Consider the following 23,319-nt stretch of genomic DNA (forward strand, 5'->3'; position numbering starts at 1 on the left):
GATTCATTGCATATCCCGGTACACCACCGGAGGCATTCATATAGAGTCATATTTTGTTCTAAGTATCGAGTTGTAATTCTTGAGTTGTAAGAAAAATAAAAGTGTGATGATCATCATTATTAGAGCATTGTCCCAGTGAGGAAAGGATGATGGAGACTATGATTCCCCCACAAGTCGGGATGAGACTCCAGACGAAAAATAAAAAAATAGAAAGAAAAGAGGCCATAAAAAAGAGAAAATGCCCAAATAAAAAATGAGAGAAAAAGAGAGAAGGGACAATGTTACTATCCTTTTACCACACTTGTGCTTCAAAGTAGCACCTTGATATCTACTATATCTAAATAGCTAGCCCCCACTAACTATTTCTCTCAACATGCAAGCATGCCACATCATCACACAACATGCATGACAAAAGGCCCACCTCCACTATCATATATCTCTCAACATGCAAGCATACCACTTCATCATGAAACATCATGAAAAAAGACTCATCTCAACATGCAAGCATACATGAGAATTTTCATTCTATTAAGTTATTTATATTTAATAAACATTTTACAACTATATAGTAATGAAACACAATAAATTATATGTATTTTCAGTTTTAACTTTTTATATTATTACTTCAAATATTCATGCGTCATACAACAAAACACATTTAAATATGTTGCTAAATATTCCCGCAAAAACGTGCGGGGTATCATCTAGTTCATAGTAGAGAGTCTCTCATGTTATCACTTTCATATACTAGTGGGAATTTTTCATTATAGAACTTGGCTTGTATATTCCAATGATGGGCTTCCTCAAATCGCCCTAGGTCTTCATGAGCAAGCAAGTTGGATGCACACCCACTTAGTTTCTTTTTGAATTTTCATATACTTATAGCTCTAGTGCATCTGTTGCATGGCAATCCCTACTCACTCATGTTGATATCTATTGATGGGCATCTCCATAGCCCGTTGATACGCCTAGTTGATGTGATACTATCTTCCCCTTTTTGTCTTCTCCACAACCACCGTTCTATTCCACCTATAGTGCTATGTCCATGGCTCACGCTCATGTATTGCGTGAAAATTGAAAAAGTTTTGAGAATGTCAAAAGTATGAAACAATTGCTTGGCTTATCATCGGGGTTGTGCATGATTTAAATATTTTGTGTGGTGAAGATGGAGCATAGCCAGACTATATGATTTTGTAGGGATAACTTTCTTTGGCCATGTTATTTTGAGAAGACATAATTGCTTTGTTAGTATGCTTGAAGTATTATTATTTTTATGTCAATATTAAACTTTTGTCTTGAATCTTTCGGATCTGAATATCCATACCACGATTAAGAAGAATTAAATTAAAAAATTATGCCAAGTAGCACTCCGCATCAAAAATTCTGTTTTTATCATTTACCTACTCGAGGACGAGCAGGAATTAAGCTTGGGGATGCTTGATACGTCTCCAACGTATCTATAATTTTTGATTGCTCCATGCTATATTATCTACTGTTTTGGACATTATTGGGCTTTATTATCCACTTTTATATTATTTTTGGGACTAACCTATTAACCGGAGGCCCAGCCCAGAATTGTTGTTTTTGCCTATTTTAGGGTTTCGAAGAAAAGGAATACCAAACGGAGTCCAAACAGAATGAAACCTTCGGAAATGTGATTTTCTCAACAAACAAGACCCGGGAGACTTGGACCCTACATCAAGACACAAAAGAGGAGGCCACGAGGTAGGGGGCGCGCCTACCCCCCCCCCCCCCCAGGCGCGCCCGCCACCCTTGCGGGCCCCCTGTTGCTCCACCGACGTACTCCTTCCTCCTATATATACCTACGTACCCCCAAACGATCAGATACGGAGCCAAAAACCTAATTCCACTGCCGCAACTTTCTGTATCCATGAGATCCCATCTTGGGGCCTGTTCCGGAGCTCCGCCGGAGGGGGCATCGATCACGGAGGGCTTCTACATCAACACCATAGCCTCTCCGATGAAGTGTGAGTAGTTCACCTCAGACCTACGGGTCCATAGTTATTAGCTAGATGGCTTCTTCTCTCTTTTTGGATCTGAATACAATTTTCTCCCCCTCTCTTGTGGAGAACTATTTGATGTAATCTTCTTTTTGCGGTGTGTTTGTTGAGACCGATGAATTGTGGGTTTATGATCAAGTCTATCTATGAATAATATTTGAATCTTCTCTGAATTCTTTTATGTATGATTGGTTATCTTTGCAAGTCTCTTTGAATTATTAGTTTGGTTTGGCCTACTAGATTGATCTTTCTTGCAATGGGAGAAGTGCTTAGCTTTGGGTTCAATCTTGCGGTGTCCTGTCCCAGTGGCAGTAGGGGCAGCAAGGCATGTATTGTATTGTTGCCATCGAGGATAACGAGATGGTGTTTTCATCATATTGCATGAGTCTATCCCTCTACATCATGTCATCTTGCTTAAGGCGTTACTCTATTTTAACTTAATACTCTAGATGCATGTTGGATAGCGGTCGATGAGTGGAGTAATAGTAGTAGATGCAGGCAGGAGTCGGTCTACTTGTCTCGGATGTGATGCCTATATACATGATCGTACCTAGATATTCTCATAGCTATGCTCAATTCTGTCAATTTCTGAACAGTAATTTGTTCACCCACTGTAGAATACTTATGCTCTCGAGGGAAGCCACTAGTGAAACCTATGGCCCCCGGGTCTATCTTTATCATATTAATCTCCTACTACTTAGTTATTTCCTTTGCTTTTTACTTTGCCTTTATTTTACTTTCCATCTTTATCACAAAAATACCAAAAATATTATCTTATCATATCTATCAGATCTCACTCTCATAAGTGGCCGTATAGGGATTGACAACCCCTATTCACGTTGGTTGCGAGGATTTATTTGTTTTGTGTAGGTACGAGGAACTCGCGCGTAGCCTCCTACTGGATTGATACCTTGGTTCTAAAAAACTGAGGGAAATACTTACGCTACCTTAATGCATCATCCCTTCCTCTTCGAGGAAACCCAACGCAGTGCTCAAGAGGTAGCAGATCGTAGAGGCTAAGCAACCCACCTATATTGGTAAATTTTTATTGTGTTCTATAAATTAAAATGGTTTTTGTATTCTACTGAAGCAGCCGCAAGCCATATTAATTTGAAAAGAACAATTTCTAATTTAATGGTTAATGTATATACTCTTGTGTCTAAAATGAAAATTTCGAAGAAGAAAAAAACACATGCACAATTTCTATGTATATGATGAATATTGGAAATTTCAATTGCTAAATTTAAACTAAGGTTTTAGAATAAATTGTGGTCTCTAAGATCGTCTCATGTAATCCAACAACTAAGCCCCTGTTTGTTTGGGCTTTTGCTTATGCTTTTGCAACTTTTCCAATTTGGCCAAAAAGCCAGGAGCTTTTATGGTCTTTTGCTTCTGCTTTTGCAGCTTTTCCAATTTAGCCAAAAAGCCACAAAAGCTCCTAAATATGTGCATTTAGGAGATTTTATAGCTTTTTGACCAAATTGAAAATAGGTGCATTTAGGAGCTTTTCTGGCTTTTTGACCAAATTGAAAAGGCTGCAAAAGCAAAAGAGCTTTTATGACTTTTTGGTCAAATTGAAAAGGCTGCAAAAGCAGAAACAAAATCCCAAACAAATAGGGCCAAAATGTATTATACTTGCATGTCTAATTCATAAGTGCAACCAACAAGTTCTATTTGATTTGAATTAACATGATCGGATGTGCTTTTTTTTAAGGTCACCGGGGGAGGGCAAAGCCCTCCACCTGAATTTTCTCTTTTTCTATTGATTCACACCCTCGGGGGGGAGACAGGGAGTTTTACATGGAAGGGGGGAGGGGAGAGGATTACACAACTCCTAGAACACATAGCGTGGCCTACCTCCCGGGATACACAAACACCTACAGCCATCTATCGACACATGCCCGTTCGGCTACTTTCAGGCGTCCTCTCCACAGGGTCGAGTCTTCCCTCCAGCATGCGAGGGGATGAGCGAGGGAGGGCACCGCCCCGCGGAAGACCACGGCATTCCTGTGTTTCCATAGTTGCCAGCAGCACAACAGCATGAAGGTAGCGCATGAAGTTTCTCCGACCACACTCCGGACGTCCAGATCCTGGAGCGCGCCCACATGATAGCCTTTGTTGACCACGTCGACCCCCACAGCCCGCCAGAATGACCGGGCGAAAGGACACCCAAAAACCATGTGGTCCACCATCTCCAGCTCACACGAGCAGATGGGACAAGCAACATCCTCCGCTGTGATGATGGTTTTCCGCAGCAAGACGTCTCTTGTGTGAACCCATCGTTGGACCAAGAGCCACCCAAAGAAGCGAACGTGGGAGGGAGCAGCGCATCCCCGTAGGTACGTCTTGACCGATACCTGCACGTCGTCGAACCTCTTAAGGGTGTAGACGACCGTCGTGACGATCCCCCCACGCGCGCCCAAGCACAGCACCAGGTTGCGCTCATCGTCACCGGGCATCGTGGCATTATCACCGATCAGAGCCAGGAGGGCAGCCCGCTCCACAACACCGGCAGTGGTAAGCCTAGGCACAAGCACGCTATCCAGGCCACGCGCACGCACCTGCCACACCGTGGCCTCCTTCACCATTGTGTGTGAGTGCAGCACCGGAAAAGCCACCGCGATAGGCCCACCCGGTAGCAAGGAGTCGAGCCAAAAGGACGTCCGCCTCCCGTCGCGCACCTCCACCCTGGTGATCCCGCAGTATAGAGGGAGCAACCCGCTCAGCGCCTTGCTGTGCTCCCCCACGCCCCTACTGGTTATCGAAGAGAGAACAGAGCGGTCGTCGAGCTCTGCCCACACCCACAAAGCCCATCTCGAGGACGAGGAGGCTGTGTGGAGCCGGTGCAGCATCTTGAGCAGTAGGCAGCGATTCTGTGTTGCGAGGTCCCGAACGCCAAGCCCACCATCCGCCTTGGTCCTGCAGACGCGCTCCCAGGCCACCAGGCATTGAGCTCCAAAGGCGCGCTCGGCCGCGTTCCTGAGGAAAGCCCGGCGGAGCGAGTCGAGCTCCTTGATCACCGCCGGCAGGAGTAGCATTGCCGCCATGGCGTAAGTGGGGAGGGCGTAGAGCACAACATTGATCAGAACCAAGCGCCAGGCCGGGGAGAGGAGACGAGCCCTCCATCCAGCCAAGTAATTGTCCACCTTCGCGATCATGGGGAGGAAGTCAGCGAAGCAGAGCTTTTCCCACAACAGCGGAAGCCCAAGGTAGGCTTGCAGGAACCCCTGAACGGTGCAGCCAAGGGCCCCAACGGTTTCCACTAGCACCTCCTCGGGGATGTGCATGGGGACCAGAGTACTCTTGGCGAAGTTGATGCCCAACCCCGTCGCCGTCACGAAGTCGTTGAGGGTATGGCGGAGGCGGGCAGTGATACGTCTCCAACGTATCTATAATTTTTGATTGCTCCATGCTATATTATCTACTGTTTTGGACTATATTGGGCTCTATTTTCCACTTTTATATTAGTTTTGGGACTAACCTATTAACCGGAGGCCCAGCCCAGAATTGCTCTTTTTGCCTATTTCAGTGTTTCGGATAAACAGAATATCAAACGGACTCCAAACGGAATGAAACCTTCGGAAACGTGATTTTCTCATCAGATAAGATCCAGGAGACTTGGACCCTCCGTCAAGAAAGCCATGAGGCGGCCACGAGGGTGGAGGGCGCCCCCCCAGGGCGCGCCCCCTGCCTCGTGGGCCCCTCGAAGCTCCACCGACGTACTTCCTCCTCCTATATATACCTATGTACCCCCAAACGATCGAGGACAGAGCCAAAAACCTAATTCCACCACCGCAACTTTCTGTATCCATGAGATCCCATCTTGGGGCCTGTTCCGGAGCTCCGCCAGAGGGGGCATCGATCACGGAGGACTTCTACATCATCATCCAAGCCCCTCCGATGAAGTGTGAGTAGTTTACTTTAGACCTACGGGTCCATAGTTAGTAGCTAGATGGCTTCTTCTCTCTCTTTCGATCTCAATACAATGTTCTCCCCCTCTCTTGTGGAGATCTATTCGATGTAATCTTCTGTTTGCGGTGTGTTTGTTGAGACCGATGAATTGTGGGTTTATGATCTAATCTATCTATGAATAATATTTGAATCTTCTCTGAATTCTTTTATGTATGATTGGTTATCTTTGCAAGTCTCTTTGAATTATCAGTTTGGGGGCCTACTAGATTGGTTTTTCTTGCCATGGGAGAAGTGCTTAGCTCTGGGTTCGATCTTGCGGTGTCCTTTCCCAGTGACAGAAGGGGCAGCAAGGCACGTATTGTATCGTTGCCATCGAGGATAACAAGATGGGGTTTTTATCATATTGCATGAAACTATCCCTCTACATTATGTCATCTTGCTTAAGGCGTTACTCTGTTTTAACTTAATACTCTAGATGCATGCTGGATAGTGGTCGATGAGTGGAGTAATAGTAGTAGATGCAGGCAGGAGTCGGTCTACTTGTCTCGGACGTGATGCCTATATACATGATCATACCTAGATATTCTCATAACTATGCTCAATTCTGTCAATTGCTCAATAGTAATTTGTTCACCCATCATAGAATACTTATGCTCTTGAGAGAATCCACTAGTGAAACCTATGCCCCCCGGGTCTCTTTCTCATCATATTAATCTCCATCACTTTATTATTGCTTTGCTTTTACTTTTTACTTTGCATCTTTATACCAAAAATACCAAAAATATTATTTATCATCTCTATTGGATCTCACTTTCGTAAGTGACCGTGAAGGGATTGACAACCCCTAAGCGCTTTGGTTGCGTTGAGCTATTGTTTTTGTGTAGGTACGAGGGACTCGCGCGTAGCCTCCTACTGGATTGATACCTTGGTTCTCAAAAACTGAGGGAAATACTTACGCTGCTTTGATGCATCATCCTCTCCTCTTCGGGGAAATCCGACGCACTGCTCAAGAGGTAGCAAGAAGAATTTCTGGCGCCGTTGCCGGGGAGTCTACGCAAAAGTCAACATACCAAGTACCCATCACAATCCCTATCTCCCGCATTACATTATTTGCCATTTGCCTCTCGTTTTCCTCTCCCCCACTTCACCCTTTCCATTTTATTCGCCCTCTCTCTCTATCCTCCCTCTCTATGCCTCTTTTTGCCCGTTTGCTTTTTGTTTGCTCGTGTGTAGGATTGCTTGTTTGTCGCGATGGCTCAAGATAATACTAAATTGTGTGACTTCACCAATACCAACAATAATGATTTCCTTAGCACTCCAATTGCTCCTCTTACCGATGCTAAATCTTGTGAAATTAATACTGCTTTGCTGAATCTTGTCATGAAAGATCCGTTCTCTGGCCTTCCTAGTGAAGATGCTGCTACCCATCTAAATAGCTTCGTTGATTTGTGTGGCATGCAAAAGAAGAAAGATGTCGATAATGATATTGTTAAATTGAAGCTATTTCCTTTTTCGCTTAGAGATCGTGCTAAAGCTTGGTTTTCATCTTTGCCTAAAAATAGTATTGATTCATGAAACAAGTGCAAAGATGCTTTTATCTCTATGTATTTTCCTCCCGCTAAGATCATCTCTCTTAGAAACGATATTATGAATTCTAAGCAACTTGATCATGAACATGTTGCACAAGCTTGGGAGAGAATGAAATTAATGATACGTAATTGCCCTACTCATGGTTTGAATTTGTGGATGATTATACAAAAAATTTATGCCGGATTGAATTTTGCTTCTAGAAATCTTTTAGATTCGGCCGCGGGAGGCACTTTTATGGAAATCACTTTAGGAGATGCTACTAAACTCCTAGATAATATTATGGTTAATTATTCTCAATGGCATACTGAAAGATCTACTAATAAAAAGGTGCATGCGATAGAACAAATTAATATTTTGAGTGGAAAGATGGATGAACTTATGAAATTATTTGCTAATAAGAGTGTTTCTTCTGATCCTAATGATATGCCCTTGTATACTTTGATTGAGAATAACAATGAATCTATGGATGTGAATTTTGTTGGTAGGAACAATTTTGGTAACAACGCGTATAGAGGAAATTTCAATCCTAGGCCTTATCCTAGTAATCCCTCTAATAATTGTGGTAATTCCTACAACAATTCTTATGGAAATTAGAATAAGATGCCCTCTGATTTTGAATCTAATATTAAAGAATTTATTTCTTTGCAAAAGAATTTTAATGCTATGATTGAAGAAAAATTGCTTAAGATTGATGATTTGGCAAGGAACGTTGATAGAATTTCTCTTGATGTTGATTCTTTAAAGCTTAGATCTATTCCTCCTAAGCAAGATATCAATGAGTCTCTCAAAGCCATGAGAATTTCCATTGATGAGTGCAAGGAAAGAACCGCTAGGACGCGTGCTATGAAAGATGCCTTTATTAAAGCATGTTCTTCTAGTTCCTATGAAAATAATGATGAAGATCTAAAAGTTATTGATGTGTCCCCTATTAAATCTTTGTTTTGCAATATTTATCTTGATAATGATGGGACTGAATATGATCCACCTTTACCTAGAAGGCGTTCTAAAAATTCAGAGTATTTAGATCTTGCTGATGAAATTGATAAAAGTGGGATTAAAAGAAATAAAACCCTAGATGATGCTAAACCCACTATATTGGATTTCAAGGAATTTAATTATGAAAATTGATCTTTAATTGGTTGTATTTCCTTGTTGCAATCCTTGCTAAAATCTCCTCATGCTTATAGTCAAAATAAAGCCTTTACCGAACATATCGTTGATGCCTTGATGCAATCTTATGAAGAAAAACTTGAGTTGAAAGTTTCTATCCCTAGAAAAGTTTATGATGAGTGGGAACCTACTACTAAAATTAAAGTTAAAGATTATGAGTTTTATGCTTTGTGTGATTTGGGTGCTAGTGTCTCTACTATTCCCAAAACTTTGTGTGATTTGCTAGATTTTCCGTGATTTTGATGTTTGCTCTCTAAACTTGCATCTTGCGGATTCCACTATTAAGAAACTTATGGGAAGAATTAATGATGTTCTTATTGTTGAAAATAGGAGTTATGTGCCCGTAGATTTTATCTTTCTTGATATAGATTGCAATCCTTCTTGCCCTATTATTCTCGGTAGACCTTTCCTTAGAACGGTTGGTGCAATTATTGATATGAAGGAAGGGAATATTAGATTTCAATTTCCATTAAAAAGGGTCATGGAACACTTCCCTAGAAATAAAATAAAATTACCATATGAATCTATCATGAGAGCCACTTATGGATTGCCTACCAAAGATGGCAATACCTAGATCTATTCTTGCTTGTTATGCCTAGCTAGGGGCGTTAAACGATAGCGCTTGTTGGGAGGCAACCCAATTTTATTTTTATTCCTTGCTTTTTTCTCCTGTTTAGTAATAAATAGTTTATTTAGCCTCTGTTTTGGTTGTGTTTTTTGTGTTTAATTAGTGTTTGTGCCAAGTAGAACCGTTGGGAAGACTTGGGGAAAGTCTTGTTGAACTTGCTGTAAAAAACAGAAACTTTAGCGCTCACGAGAACTGCTGTCATTTTTATTTGGAAAGTACTATTTAGTTAATTATTTTTGAAGATGATTAATAGATAAATTCCTCACTTCCAGAAATTTATTTTAGAATTTTTGGGGTTCCAGATCTCGCGCTAGCTACAGATTACTATAGACTGTTCTGTTTTTGACAGATTCTGTTTTTCATGTGTTGTTTGCTTATTTTGATGAATCTATGGCTAATAAAATAGTTTATAATCCATAGAAAAGTTGGAATACATTAGGTTTAACACCAACATAAATAAAGAATGAGTTCATTACAGTACCTTGAAGTGGTCTTTTGTTTTCTTTCGCTAACGGAGCTCACGAGATTTTCTACATTAAGTTTTGTGTTGTGAAGTTTTCAAGTTTTGGGTAAAGATTTGATGGATTATGGAACATGGAGTGTCAATAGCCTAAGCTTGGGGATGCCCATGGCACCCCCAAGATAATCTAAAGACACATAAAATCCAAATCTTGGGGATGCCCCGGAAGGCATCCCCTCTTTCGTCTACTTCTATCGGTAACTTTACTTGGAGCTATATTTTTATTCACCACATGATATGTGTTTTGCTTGGAGCGTATTTTATGATTTGAGCCTTTGCTTGTTAGTCTACCACAATCATCCTTGCTTTACACACCTTTTGAGAGATCCATACATGATTTGGAATTTGATAGAATACTCTATGTGCTTCACCTATATCTTTTGAGCTTTATAGTTTTACTCTAGTGCTTCACTTATATCTTTTGAGCTTTATAGTTTTGCTCTAGTGCTTCACTTATATCTTTTAGAGCATGGTGGTGGATTTTTTTATAGAAACTATTGATCTCTCATGCTTCACTTAGATTATTTTGAGAGTCTTATTAGCATGGTAATTTGCTTAAAATCCTAATATGCTTGGTATGCAAGATTAATAATAAAACTTTCTTATGAGTGTGTTGAATACTAAGAAAAGTTTGATGCTTGATGATTGTTTTGAGATATGGAGGTAATAATATCAAAGTCATGCGAAATACTTGTGTTGAAGTTTGCAAGTCTCGTAGCATGCACGTATGGTAAACGTTATGCAACAAATTTGAAACATGAGGTGTTATTTGATTGTCCTCCTTATGAGTGGCAGTCGGGGACAAGCGATGGTATTTTCCTACCAATCTATCCCCCCCGGAGCATGCGCATAGTGCCGAGGTTTTTGATGACTTGTAGATTTTGGCAATAAGTATGTGAGTTCTTTATGACTAATGTTGAGTCTATGGATTATACGCACTCTCACCCTTCCAACCTTGCCAGCCTCTTCGGTACCGTGCATTGCCCTTTCTCACATTGAGAGTTGGCGCAAACTTTGCCGGTACATCCGAACCCCGTGATATCATACGCTCTTTCACACATAAACCTCCTTATATCTTCCTTAAAACAGCCACCATACCTACCTATTATGGCATTTCCATGGCCATTCCGAGATATATTGCCATGCAACTTTCCATCATTCCGTTCATCATGATACATTCATCATTGTCATATTGCTTAGCATGATCATGTAGTTGACATAGTATTTGTGGCAAAGCCACCGTTCATAATTCTTTCATACATGTCACTCTTGGTTCATTGCATATCCCGGTACACCGCCGGAGGCATTCATATAGAGTCATCTTTGTTCTAGTATCGAGTTGTAATCATTGAGTTGTAAATAAATAGAAGTGTGATGATCATCATTATTAGAGCATTGTCCCAAGTGAGAAAAAAAAGGCCATAAAAAAGAGAAGGCCCAAAAAAGGGAAATGCCATAAAAAAGGCCCAAAATGAAAGAAAAAGAGAGAAGGGACAATGTTACTATCCTTTTACCACACTTGTGCTTCAAAGTAGCACCATGATCTTCATAGTAGAGAGTCTCTCATGTTATCACTTTCATATACTAGTGGGAATTTTTCATTATAGAACTTGGCTTGTATATTCCAACAATGGGCCTCCTCAAGTGCCCTAGGTCTTCGTGAGCAAGCAAGTTGGATGCACACCCACTAGTTTCTTTTGTTGAGCTTTCATACATTTATAGCTCTAGTGCATTTGTTGCATGGCAATCCCTACTCCTTGCATTAACATCAATCGGTGGGCATCTCTATAGCCCATTGATTAGCCTCGTTGATGTGAGACTTTCTCCTTTTTTGTCTTCTCCACATAACCCCCCTCATTGTATTCTATTCCAGGCAGCGGCGCCGGCGCCCGTTCGGAGGATGACAAGTGTATCATCGGCGTATTGCAGCACCAAGGGAGGCTCACCATACACGATAGGGTGAAACAGCCCCCCATCCTGTCTGATCATGTGCTGCAGCACATCGGCGACGATGAGGAAGAGGTAGGGCGAGCATGGGTCACCCTGCCGCAGCCCGCGGCACATCGTGAACCACTTTCTGGGCACGCCGTTCAGCAGCACCGCAGATCGGGAGGACCCAAAGATCAAGTCCATCCAGGCACACCATCGGCCTGGGAATCCACGCACCATGAGGATCTGGCGTAGCGCCCCCCAATCGACCGAGTCGAATGCCTTGGTGAAGTCCAGCTTAAACACGAGGGCAGGCGCGCCCCGCTTGTGGCAGCACTGGATCACCTCGGCAGCATACACGAAGTTCTCGGAGATGCTCCTCCCCGCCAAGAACCTGGACTAGTCGATGTCGATGATGCCCCCGATTTGCTTCTGCAACCTTGAGGTGAGGCCATGGCGGAGGATTTTTATGTCCCCGTTTTGTAGGGAGACCCGACGGAAAGCAACCGGCGTCGGCACGCCCCCACCCTTGGGTAGCAGGGCGATGTATGCATGGTTGATGGTGTCGAGGTCCGCGGTCCCAGCATGGACCGTGTCAAAAAGCCGTTGCAAGTCTCCCGTGACAACACTCCAGGATGCCTGGTAGAACGCGGGGCCGAGGACGTCCGGTCCGGGCGCGCTAGTCCGGTCGAGGAGGTTCGCCACCTCCTTGATCTCGCTGGACGAGAATGGCGCGGCCAGGGCAGCCGCGTCCACCCGCGCGGCGTTGCGGTAGAGAGCCGCAAGGTCTAAACGCCACACAGAGGGGCGAGCCCTGCCCAGCAGCTCAGAGAAGAAAGAGAGCAGGGCCGCCGCTTTCCCCGCATGGTCCAGCACCATCGCGCCGTCGACGTCGAGGACACGGATCATGTTGGCACGGCGGCGGTGGGAGGCGCTCGCGTGAAAGAATCTGGTGTTCTCGTCTCCCTCGCAACCAACAGGGCACTCCCCGCGCTGCTTCCAGTACGCGCACTGGCGCCTGATCGAGGCCGCCAAAGCAACGCGTGAATCCGTCCTAAGCTGCATCTCAACAAAGGACAGGGGGCGGCATGATACGTCTCCAACGTATCTATAAATTTTGATTGTTCCATGCTATTATATATTCTATTTTGGATGTTTAATGGGCTTTATTATACACTTTTATATTATTTTTGGGACTAACCTATTAACCCAAGGCCCCGTGCAAATTGTTGTTTTTTTTGCCTATTTCAGTGTTTCGCAGAAAAGGAATATCAAACGGAGTCCAAACAGAATGAAACCTTCGGGAGCGTGATTTTAGGAACAAACGTGATCCAGAGGACTTGGAGTGGATGTCAAGAAACAACCGAGGAGGCCACGAGGCAAGGAGGCGCGCCTGCCCCCCTGGGCACGCCCCCACCCTCATGGGCCCCTCGTGGCTCTCCTGACCGACTTCCTTCGCCTATATATACTCATATACCCTGAAAACATCCAGGAGCACCATGAAACCCTATTTCCACTGCCGCAACCTTATGTACCCGTGAGATCCCATCTTGGGGCCTTTTCCGGCGCTCCGCCAGAGGGGGCATCGATCACGGAGGGCTTCTACATCAACACCATAGCCTCTCTGATGATGTGTGAGTAGTTCACCTCAGACCTTTGGGTCCATAGTTATTAGCTAGATGGCTTCTTCTCTCTCTTTGGATCTCAATACAAAGTTCTCCTCGATCTTCTTGGAGATCTATTCGATGTAACTCTTTTTGTGGTGTGTTTGTCGAGATCCGATGAATTGTGGGTTTATGATCAAGATTATCTATGAACAATATTTGAATCTCCTCTGAATTCTTTTATGTATGATTTGATATCTTTGCAAGTCTCTCCGAATTATCAGTTTGGTTTGGCCTACTAGATTGATCTTTCTTGTAATGGGAGAAGTGCTTAGCTTTGGGTTCAATCTTGCATTGCTCAATCCCAGTGACAGAAAGGGAAACGACACGTATTGTATTGTTGCCATCGAGGATAAAAAGATGGGGTTTATATCATATTGCTTGAGTTTATCCCTCTACATCATGTCATCTTACCTAATGTGTTACTCTGTTCTTATGAACTTAATACTCTAGATGCATGCTGGATAGCGGTCGATGTCTGGAGTAATAGTAGTAGATGCAGGCAGGAGTCGATCTACTTGTCACGGACATGATGCCTATATACATGATCATGCCTAGATATTCTCATAATTATTCGCTTTTCTATCAATTGCTCGACAGTAATTTGTTCACCCATCGTAATACTTATGCTATCTTGAGAGAAGCCACTAGTGAAACCTATGGCCCCGGGTCTATTCTCCATTATATTAATCTCCCGTCAACAAGTTATTTCTGGCACCGTTTATTTTGCAATCTTTACTTCCAATCTATATCATAAAAATACCAAAAATATTTATCTTGTCATTATTATCTCTATCAGATATCACTCTCGTAAGTGACCGTGAAGGGATTGACAACCCCTTTATCACGTTGGTTGCGAGGTTCTTATTTGTTTGTGTAGGTACGAGGGACTTGCGTGTAGTCTCCTACTGGATTGATACCTTGGTTCTCAAAAATTCCGGGAAATACTTACGCTACTTTGCTGCGTCACCCTTTCCTCTTCAAGAGAAAACCAACGCAGTGCTCAAGAGGTAGCAAGAAGGATTTCTGGTGCCGTTGTCGGGGAGATCTACCACAAGTCAAGACATACCAATTACCCATCACAAATTCTTATCCCTCGCATTACATTATTTTCCATTTGCCTCTCGTTTTCCTCTCCCCCTCTTCACCCTTGCCGTTTTATTCACCCTTCTTCTGTTCGTCTTTTCATTTGCTTTGATGTCTTACTTGGCTCGTTTACTCGTTTGGTTGGAATAGTTGTTTATTTATTGCTAAACAGAGAACCTAAGATCTATGGATCCTCATCCGCTTGCTAATCTTTTTAAGAGATCCAATTATGATGAACCAATTGCTAGTGAGTTTTGTGCACTAGATTATCTTTATGAAGTTTTGCTTGAAATTCGTGAATCTAAAAATTGTGATGAAGTACTTTATGGAGTGATTCATGATGGATCTTTGAATAAAAAGCATGATTGCAATGATGATAGTATAAATTCTATTAATGTCAATTGTGCTTATAATATGCAAAACCCTAAGATTGGGGATGCTAGTTTTGCTATGTCTACTACTTGTTACAATGATCATGATTGGGGTGATTCTTCTTATGATCTTGAAAATTTATTTAAGCCCATGATGAACATGAGATTGATAATAGTGTTTGCAATATTATTGAAAGTGGGTTTGGAAGAGTGTCAACTTTAGATCCCACATATTTGCAGAATGTTCAATCTTATGAAATTTTTGATAAAAGTGGGTTTGGAGAGGTCATGACTTTAGTTAATGTTAATCCCACTATTTTGGAAGAGTGTCAACTTTCCATACATGTGGATCGTGTTAAGAATATGTTTTGTGATAGCTATATTGTTGAATTTACTTATGATCCTACTTGTAATTATTATGAGAGAGGAAAATATGGTTGTAAAAAATTTCATGTTACTAAATTACCTCTCGTTATGTTGAGATTGCTATTGTTTCTTTCCGTTTCCTTGCATATGCTAGTTTTTGCTTGCCTTGATAATTTGTTTGCCTATAGGATGCCTATGCATAGGAAGTATGTTAGACTTAGATGTGTTTTTCACGTGTTTTATGATGCTCTCTTTGTGCTTCAATTCTTGTCTTTCATGGGAGCATCGTTGAAATCTTTTGCCTAGCTAAAAGGCTTTAAAGAAAAGCGCTTGTTGGGAGATAACCCAATATTTTTCCTTACTGTTATTCAATAAATAATTCATCTAGCCTTTGTTTAGATGTGGTTTTATGATTTTAGTTAGTATTCGTGCCAAGTAGAACCTTTGGGAAGACTTTGGGAAAGTCTTTGCGATCTTGCTGTAAAAAAAAGAAACTTTAGCGCTCACGAGATTAGCTGCAATTTTTTACTGGAGAGTGATATTTATTAATTATTTTTGCAGATGATTAATAGATAAATTCCTCACGTCCAGCAATTTATTTTAGAATTTTGGGGGTTCCAGAAGTATTTGAAACCTACAGATTACTATAGACTATTCTGTTTTTGACAGATTCTGTTTTTCGTGTGTTGTTTGCTTATTTTGATGAATCTATGGCTAGTATTTGAGTGTATGAACCATAGAGAAGTTGGAAACACATTAGGTTTAACACCAATATAAATAAAGAATAAGTTCATTACAGTACCTTAAGTAGTGGTTTGTTTTCTTCTACTAATGGAGCTCATAAGATTTTCTGTTTAAGTTTTGTGTTGTGAAGTTTGCAAGTTTTGGGTAAAGATTTGATGGATTATGGAACAAGGAGTGGCAAGAGCCTAATCTTGGGGATGACCAAGGCACCCCAAGGTAAAATTCAAGGACAACCAAAAGCCTAAGCTTGGGGATGCCCCGGAAGGCATCCCCTCTTTCGTCTTCTTCTATCAGTAACTTTACTTGAGGCTATATTTTTATTCACCACATGATATGTGTTTTGCTTGGAGCGTCTTCGTATGATTTGAGTATTTTTTTTAGTTTACCATAATCATCCTTGCTGTACACACCTTTTGAGAGAGACACACATGAATCGGAATTCATTAGAATACTCTATGTGCTTCACTTATATCTTTTGAGTTAGATAATTTTGCTCTAGTGCTTCACTTATATATTTTAGAGCACGGCGGTGGTTCTATTTTATAGAAATAATTGATCTCTCATGCTTCACTTATATTATTTTGAGAGTCCGTTAGAACAGCATGGTAATTTGCTTTGGTTATAAAATTAGACCTAATATGATAGGCATCCAAGATAAAAACCTTAAAGTGCATTAAATACTAAGATAAGTTGAATACTTGATAGTTGTTTTGAGATATAAATGTGGTAATATTAGGGGTGTGCTAGTTGAGTAATTGTGAAATTGAGAAATACTTATGTTGAAGTTTGCAAGTTTCGTAGCATGCACATATGGTAGACATTGTGTGACAAATTTGAAGCATGAGGTGTTCTATGATTGCTTTCCTTATGAGTGGCGGTCGGGGATGAGCGATGGTCTTTTCCTACCAATATATCCCCCTAGGAGCATGCGCGTAGTGCTTGGTTTTGATGAATTGTAGATTTTTGCAATAAGTATGTGAGTTCTTTATGACTAATGTTGAGTCCATGGATTATACGCACTCTCACCCTTCCATCATTGCTAGCCTCTTCGGTACCGTGCATTGCCCTTTCTCACCTTGAGAGTTGGTGCAAACTTCGCCGGTGCATCCAAACCCCGTGATATGATACACTCTATCACACATAAACCTCCTTATGTCTTTCTCAAAACAGCCACCATACCTACCTATTATGGCATTTCCATAGCCATTCTGAGATATATTGCCATGCAACTTTCCACCGTTCCGTTTATTATGACACGCATCATCATTGTCATATAGCCTTGCATGATCATGTAGTTGACATCGTATTTGTGGCAAAGCCACCATGCTTAATTTTTCATACATGTCACTCTTGATTCATCGCATATCCCGGTACACCGTCGGAGGCATTCACATAGAATCATATTTTGTTCTAAGTATCGAGTTGTAATTCTTGAGTTGTAAGTAAATAAAAGTGTGATGATCATCATTAGAGCATTGTCCCATTTTAGGAAAGGATGATAGAGACTATGATTCCCCCACAAGTTGGGTTGAGACTCCGGACAAAAAAAAGAAAAAAAAGAGGCCAAGAAAAAAATAAAAAAAAAGAGAAGGCCCAAATAAAAAATGAGAGAAAAAGAGAGGAGGTACAATGTTACTATCCTTTTTCCACACTTGTGCTTCAAAGTAGCACCATGATCTTCATGATAGAGAGTCTCTTATTTTGTCACTTTCATATACTAGTGGGAATTTTTCATTATAGAACTTGGCTAGTATATTCCAATGATAGGCTTCCTCAAATACCCTAGGTCTTCGTGAGCAAGCAAGTTGGATGCACACCCACTTAGTTTCTTTGATGAGATTTCATATATTTATAGCTCTAGTGCATCCGTTGCATGGCAATCCCTACTCCTTGCATTGACATCAATCGGTGCGCATCTCCATAGCCCATTGATTAGCCGCGTCAATGTGAGACTTTCTCCATTTTGTCTTCTCACACAACCTCAATCATTATATTCTATTCCACCCATAGTGCTATGTCCATGGCTCGCGCTCATATATTGCGTAAAAGTTGAAAGAGTTTGAAAAGGATAAGTATGAAACAATTGCTTGGCTTGTCATCAGGGTTGTGCATGATGAGAGCATTTTGTGTGACAAAAATGAAGCATGGCCAAACTATATGATTTTGTAGGGATAAGCTTTCTTTGGTTATTTATTTTGATAAGACATAATTGCTTGGTTAGCATGCTTGAAGTATTATTATTTTTATGTCAACATTAAACTTTTATCTTGAATCTTTCGGATCTGAACATTCATGCCACAATAAAGAAAATTACATTGAAGAATATGCTAGAAAGAATTCCACATCAAAAATTCTATTTTTTTTATCATTTACCTACTCGAGGACGAGCAGGAATTAAGCTTGGGGCTGCTTGATACGTCTCCAACGTATCTATAATTTTTGATTGTTCCATGCTATTATATATTCTGTTCTGGATGTTTAATGGGCTTTATTATACACTTTTATATTATTTTTGGGACTAACCTATTAACCCAAGGCCCAGTGCAAATTGCTGTTTTTTTGCCTATTTTAGTGTTTCGTAGAAAAGGAATATCAAACGGAGTCCAAACGGAATGAAACTTTCGGGAGCGTGAATTTTGGAACAAACGTGATCCAGAGGACTTGGAGTGGATGTCAAGAAACAACCGAGGAGGCCACGAGGCAAGGAGGCGCGCCTGCCCCCCTGGGCACGCCCCCACCCTCATGGGCCCCTCGTGGCTCTCCTGACCGACTTCCTTCGCCTATATATACTCATATACCCTGAAAACATCCAGGAGCACCATGAAACCCTATTTCCACTGCCACAACCTTATGTACCCGTGAGATCCCATCTTGGGGCCTTTTCCGGCGCTCCGCCAGAGGGGGCATCGATCACGGAGGGCTTCTACATCAACACCATAGCCTCTCTGATGATGTGTGAGTAGTTCACCTCAGACCTTTGGGTCCATAGTTATTAGCTAGATGGCTTCTTCTCTCTCTTTGGATCTCAATACAAAGTTCTCCTCGATCTTCTTGGAGATCTATTCGATGTAACTCTTTTTGTGGTGTGTTTGTCGAGATCCGATGAATTGTGGGTTTATGATCAAGATTATCTATGAACAATATTTGAATCTCCTCTGAATTCTTTTATGTATGATTTGATATCTTTGCAAGTCTCTTCGAATTATCAGTTTGGTTTGGCCTACTAGATTGATCTTCTTGCAATGGGAGAAGTGCTTAGCTTTGGGTTCAATCTTGCGTTGCTCTATCCCAGTGATAGAAAGGGAAACGACACGTATTGTATTTTTGCCATCGAGGATAAAAAGATGGGGTTTATATCATATTGCTTGAGTTTATCCCTCTACATCATGTCATCTTACCTAATGCGTCACTCTGTTCTTATGAACTTAATACTCTAGATGCATGCTGGATAGCGGTCAATGTGTGTAGTAATAGTAGTAGATGCAGGCAGGAGTCAGTCTACTTGTCACAGACGTGATGCCTATATACATGATCATGCCTAGATATTCTCATAATTATTCGCTTTTCTATCAATTGCTCGACAGTAATTTGTTCACCCGCCGTAATACTTATGTTATCTTGAAAGAAGCCACTAGTGAAACCTATGGCCCGTCAACAAGTTATTTTTGGCACCGTTTATTTTGCAATCTTTACTTTCAATCTATATCATAAAAATACCAAAAATATTTATCTTATCATTATTATGTTTATCAGATCTCACTCTCGTAAGTGACCGTGAAGGGATTGACAACCCCTTTATCACGTTGGTTGCAAGGTTCTTATTGTTTGTGTAGGTACGAGGGACTTGCGTGTAGTCTCCTACTGGATTGATACCTTGGTTTTCAAAAACTGTGGGAAATACTTATGCTACTTTGATGCATCACCCTTTCCTCTTCAAGGGAAAACCAACGCAGTGCTCAAGAGGTAGCACGGCACTCCTCCCAGAAGTCCAACAAGTCAATCACGAATTTGCAGTTATTATCAAAAGTAGGAATGAATTTGTGGCACCGTTTCCAAACCTTGGCCGCAGCCCGGGACCTTTTCTTGCGGGCCGCCAGACAACCCACCGTACACCGACCGACCCAGTGCTCGACCATGAAGGGAGGGTAGAGGGGAGAAAGCGGGGATCGCGGAGCCAAGTGTTTTCAAAGAAAAACCTCGAGGAGGAAGGAATTTTTGTCGCCACCTCCACCACCAAGGGCACGTCATCCGAGGTAGGGCGTGGCCGAGACGACAAACATGAATCCGGGAATGCGATGTCGCAAGAAGAATCGAAGAACGTGCGATCCAAACGAGCCAGAGTGGGGGATCCCTCTTGCTCGTCCAGGTAAACAGCCGATCGGACAGGGCGAGCTCATGCAGAGGGAGAGAGTTAATGAGGGAATTGGACACCGCCGCGCGAGAGGCATCAAAACGGCTGTTATTCTTCTCATGCGGGAAACGGATCAGGTTAAAGTCCCCAAGAACTAGCCAAGGGCCAGTAACACCCAACGAGACTGATCGGAGATCCTCCACAAAATCCGCCGTCAAGGCATTATCTGACGGAGCGTAAACGTTGGTGATCATGAAGGAGAGCGCGCACCTCATGGAAGAAAGGGAGGTAGTAAGCGTGTAACGAGAGGACGAGGACGAGGACAGGCTCAGGACGCTGGGATCCCACGCGGTAACGATCCCGCCTTTGCTACCATCCGCATCTTTGGACACGAACGAACCTAGGCAAGTAGGCAAGAACGATCGAGCCTTAACGGTGGATAACTCAGATAGCTTGCTCTCCTGGATACAAGCGAGGATGGGGTTGACAGTGTTGATGGCATCCCTAACTACGTCATACTTGCCCGTGTCCCCAAGCCCTTGCACGTTCCAGCATAAGAACGAGAGTTTAGAGTACGAGGTACTATCCATCGCAGATAGAAGCACCAAGCACACAGAGGGGAGAAAACAAAGACGACATCACGCCCACGATGGGGTACAGACTAACACCACAACTGTGGACAACACAAACACTGTAGATACCCGCATACTTAGCCCTAGAACTCGAGAGAGGGCGGGGGGGATAGGTGCCACACATGCGACACAGAGGGAAACACGGAGACCCCCTAATCATCAGAGCTAGCATGCACCAGGGCGGGCGGGATTGCAGCCGCCAAGCGCACGGCAGCCGCAGCCGCCGCAGACAAAGGGTTAAGCACCCCGTCAAGCATCTTCGTCTTTGCCACCTTGGACTTGAGACGCGGCGAGCAGCCGGTCAGAGCATCGCGGAGGGCCCGGAGCCTCATAGCCTTCTCCTCCATGCCCATCCAGTTGGTCGGCTCGTCCCGAGCAATCCGCGCGCTCTGGCGTCGTTCGGGCGTGGCGCAACAGCGCCGTCGCCGGGCTCGTCGATCTCGACCAGCGTGACGTTGGAGCGACCGCTGGACACTGAGGCCCGCCCAGGGGAGACCGCGCCGGCGAGGGCAGGCGGGGCCCCACTAAGAGCGGGGGGCGCAGGGACGCACCGCGGCGGGCTGAGGCTCAGCGGGAGGGGCGCCCAAGAGGCATAGCACCGAGGCGAGACGTTGCCCGCCCCCGCGGGCGCCGACGTGCATGGCGGCGGGGCCCCCAGCACGCGCTCCCACTAGTTGGCCCAGGAGGACCGCGCCATTGTGGGCAAAAGGAGGCGGCGGCTTGGCGAAGAAGGGGAGGTAGGCCCTGTCCGCAGTGAAGGAGTCGCCGCGGCCCCAGGCGCGCACGGGGCGCACCGCGACAATGCGCGCGCCCCACCGGCCCCCAAGCGGCCACACGTCACAAGGGACGCAGCGCGGGTTTTTGAGCAAGACCACGGCCCGCACTGTGGCTAACTCGCGCCCTGACAACACCAGGGGGTCGATCTCCAACACCTTGCTGAAGCCCGAAAACATGGCGGGGAAGCCGGTGGCGACCAACACCGTGCACACATCCAGGCGAGGGGTAACGCGGTCGTACTCCTCCTCAGGGAAGAGGTCGATTCGCGCGCCCTCGTGCATGAACGGCTGGCGGCTGAGCACCTCACGCTTGTCCTCCCACGATGCAAAAACGAAGGTACATGGCCCCGACCGAGGACTGGACGACCTCGTGCAAGAGGTGGCCGATGATGTCGAGGACGACAGCTTGCACCGCGAGAGTGTCGTTGTGGAAGGCGTTGGGAGGGACGATGACGACCACGGCGAGACGCTGCGCCACTTCGTAGTCCCCTTCCGGCATGAAGACCTCCATGGCGTCCGGACGCTCCGAGTCTGCAATGACCGACAGGATGGAGTTGCCCGACGACATGGATGAGGCAGAGCGCACCGAGAGACGCGAATCCGACGACGTGGAGGAGGCGCGGTCCCGGAAGGCCAACAGCTCGGGGGGCAGGCCACCCGAGCCCGGGCATCAGGGCGTGGACGTCCGGGCCCCCCCGCTCCATAGCCACCCCAGGAGGGAAAGGCGGCGGCGAACGGATCACCTCCGTGATGGAGATGTCACGGTTGCAAGGCGGGGAATATGGCGCGTCGAAGGCAACGCCAGCCGCAACCCCTCGCCCCCTTCCCCCTCGCCAAGCACCACGAGGGTGGGGGCGAAGCTTGACTCGCCCACCTCCAGCCGTTGGGGCTGGATGACGTGGCCCGACCAGGAGGAGTCGAGGGCCATGCACGCGGGTAGGGGGTGCACTGGCGGCGAGCAGGGGGTGAGGTGTTGTGGCCGTGCGCCCGAGGAAGGAAGTGGCCTTTGGGAAGGGAGCAGCGCCACGTTTCGAGGCCATGGCACAACGAGGAGAAGAAGCTCGATGCTCGGACACTCGACACCGCCGGCACCGGACGGGGTCCCGGCAGTCCTTGACGTAGTGGCGGGTGGAGAGACAACAGAAGCAACCGTGGAGCGAGAGCTCTGGCTGCGCGGGGGTGGGGGGTGGGGGGGAAGCTTGAGATGGTTAGCGGGGGCAGCGGGGGAAAGAAGTGCCTGCAGGTAAGGGCTGGTCTCTCCTAGCGCGGCAGTGAAGGCGGTAGGTGAGGGAGGTTTGTGAGGAGTGAAAGGGGCGCCCGCGCCCGGACGGGGCACAACATTAACCTCCTCACCTGCGCTGCATGCGGTGTCACCCCGACGAGCGACATGATGGATGGGGACATCGTAGACAAGGCGGGCATCAGCGACCTCAGGGTCCAATCCTGACCAATTGGAACTAGGGGCAGGGGTCAGCGACGTGGGCAGAGGGAGGAGCGGGGGCCTCTGCGGCGCTGCGCGGACGTGACACCGGATGGGCAGCGGTTTAAGACGAGGGCGA

This window comes from Triticum urartu, chromosome 6A, assembly GCF_056163025.1.
Source record: "Triticum urartu cultivar PI428250 chromosome 6A, HENAU_Tu73, whole genome shotgun sequence".
NCBI classification, from domain to species: Eukaryota; Viridiplantae; Streptophyta; class Magnoliopsida; order Poales; family Poaceae; genus Triticum; species Triticum urartu.